The following is a 2,791-nucleotide window of genomic DNA, read 5'->3' on the forward strand; positions in this document are numbered from 1 at the left end:
AGGATGCAAACCAAGATCTTTCTGACTCAAAATCTAGCAGCCTGACTCTGTACATTGCTTCCTGTATAACCTTACAGATTAAAAACAATTTCTTAATTTGTCTCTCTGAGGAAAATCTGTGAGACATCCTTCCTTTTAATTGCAACAATTTAATTATAAAACTTCTATTTGTCTTCTGGTTTTATTTAAAGTGGGAATGTCAAGGTACATAGATTTTTCAGTAAAATGTACATGTTTGACCAACATGTACTCACGTTGGTCAAAAATCTCACAACTAGCATATCAATAGTGACATTAATATTTATAGACGATGTAAATATTGTATGATTCTTAGTATTGTAAGGAAGACTGATTGCATACACTATCAAGAGAATAACGCTTCGCTCTTGCCGTGCGGCTCTGGGACCGGCTGGTCGTGCTGTTGGTAAAGACACCGAGGCCCAGAGGGGCAAAGTGACGTGGCCAAACACACACAGCTAATAAGTAGACGGAGCCTCTGATCCTACAGGTACATTGTAACCATGGCTCGTGGTCCCAAGAAGCATCTGAAACGTGTAGCAGCTCCAAAAACACTGGATGCTGGATAAGTTAACAGGAGTTTTTGCTCCAAGACCATCCACAGGTCCTCACAAGCTGAGAGAGTGTCTCCCGCTCATTATCTTCCTGAGAAACCGACTCAAGTTTGCCCTGACTGGAGATGAAGTAAAGAAGATCTGCATGCAACAATTCATCAAGATTGATGGCAAGGTCCGCACCGATATTACTTACCCTGCTGGCTTTATGGATGTCATCAGCATTGAGAAGACGGGTGAACATTTCCGGCTGGTTTATGACACAAAGGGTCGCTTTGCTGTCCATCGTATTACAGCTGAGGAGGCTAAATATAAATTGTGCAAAGTGAGGAAAATCTTTGTGGGTACAAAAGGTATTCCCCACCTGGTAACCCATGATGCCCGTACTATCCGTTACCCAGATCCTCTCATCAAAGTCAATGATACAGTTCAGATTGATTTAGAAGCTGGCAAGATCACTGATTTTATCAAGTTTGATACTGGTAACCTATGTATGGTGATTGGTGGAGCTAATTTGGGTAGAATTGGTGTGATCACCAACAGGGAGAAACATCCTGGTTCTTTTGATGTTGTCCATGTAAAAGATGCCAATGGCAATAGTTTTGCCACTAGGCTGTCAAACATTTTTGTTATTGGCAAAGGTAATAAGCCTTGGATCTCTCTTCCCCGAGGAAAAGGTATCTGCCTTACAATTGCTGAAGAGAGAGACAAAAGATTGGCAGCTAAGCAGAGCAGTGGCTAAATGATTACAGATAAGAATTTGTAGGGTTTCAAATTGGGATGTTACAATACAATTTAACAAAAAAATTACCCTACAAAAATATAAAATATATAAAATAAGGAATTGGTAGCTTAACCTCAAGTCTATTATAAAGTGAAATTGAACAAGCCATAAATGCCTTTCTCTTTCCTTGGATTAGGGTGCCCTGGGTATGAATGTTGCATAAAATGTTAGAAGATGTAGCTGTATTGGTTTTGTCTAACTGCTTATCTTTGTTACATGGAAAAGCTCACTGGAGGATGGGGAGAGGACATATCTCAAAATGGCTGATGTAAAAAAAGATACCAATAAAACTTAAAAAAAAAGAGAGAATAATGCTTCAAAAATGACTTAATTGTATTCTATTCAGAACACATTATTTACACTGTCTTTTCCAATGTATTAACTAATAAATATGTTTGCAGATCTATACTTTAGAATTTCCCATTTTGATGAGTAACATTGCTATTATTTATATGTGTACTTTAAAATAAAAGATGAAAATTAAGCTAGGAGAACAGAGGCTGAAGAAACCTAAGGAATATAATGAGGCATTATTAAGTTCTGGAAATGTAATTGAAGATCTTAATGGTACAGGTGGTATTTATATTACTGTTGCCTGTTGAAGGTAGGAACTTTGAAAGCAAAAGGTAGAATTTTGATGTGAATAGGCTATGGATAGGAACAAGACTTATCATTTCATTGGTACAGAGCAATTTAGTATAAGAAAACTCTTTACCAGGAAGGTCAGTAGTTTGTCTACAATACACACACACACACACACACACACACACACACACACACACACATATATATATTTGGGGGGGCGGGGCAATGAGGGTTAAGTGACTTGCCCAGGGTCATACAGCTAGTAAGTGTCAAGTGTCTAAGGCTGGATTTGAACTCAGGAACTCCTGAATCCAGGGCCAGCGCTTTAGCCACTGTGCCACCCAGCTGCCCCCACAAGTTATACTTTTAAAGAGATTCTTATAATATGTGCCCAGGATCATTTAGGCAGAATATATTAGAAGTAGGGAAAGGTCTTCTTTGCTTCAAGACTAGTTCTCAAGCCACTATAACAGACTATTTACACTGTGGATAGATGGATAAAAAGATAGAGTATAAGAGAAGCAGATTTTGGATTTTTATATAGCAGTTTAATATATTGGAGTGGTGGACTTTGGCCCGGTTTGGGGCCACCCAAAGAAGAATGATAAAATATACTTACATAGATTCATGTAAATCTAATCAAAATGACTCAAATTATAAATAAGAAGAGAAAGAAACACTAATTATGTCTTCCAGGGTAGATCTAGAGAGGATATCAACTGCAATATAAGAAATGTAATAACAGTAGCATTGTTCAGAAAATCACAGGAGACAAAACCAAGAAAGGCGCCAAGAATAAAAATGTGTACACTGTTACGAATTATTGGTAAAAAGCAAGGTGAATTAACAT

The 2,791-nt window shown here is 37.8% G+C and overlaps 1 pseudogene; it reads left to right on the forward strand.

The window, feature by feature from the left end:
- The first annotated feature begins 398 nt into the window (after window positions 1-398).
- LOC122735614 lies at window positions 399-1,609 on the forward strand (annotated as a pseudogene).
- The last annotated feature ends 1,182 nt before the right edge of the window (window positions 1,610-2,791 follow it).

The sequence above is a fragment of the Dromiciops gliroides genome, chromosome 1 (genome assembly GCF_019393635.1).
Source record: "Dromiciops gliroides isolate mDroGli1 chromosome 1, mDroGli1.pri, whole genome shotgun sequence".
Classification (NCBI taxonomy): Eukaryota; Metazoa; Chordata; class Mammalia; order Microbiotheria; family Microbiotheriidae; genus Dromiciops; species Dromiciops gliroides.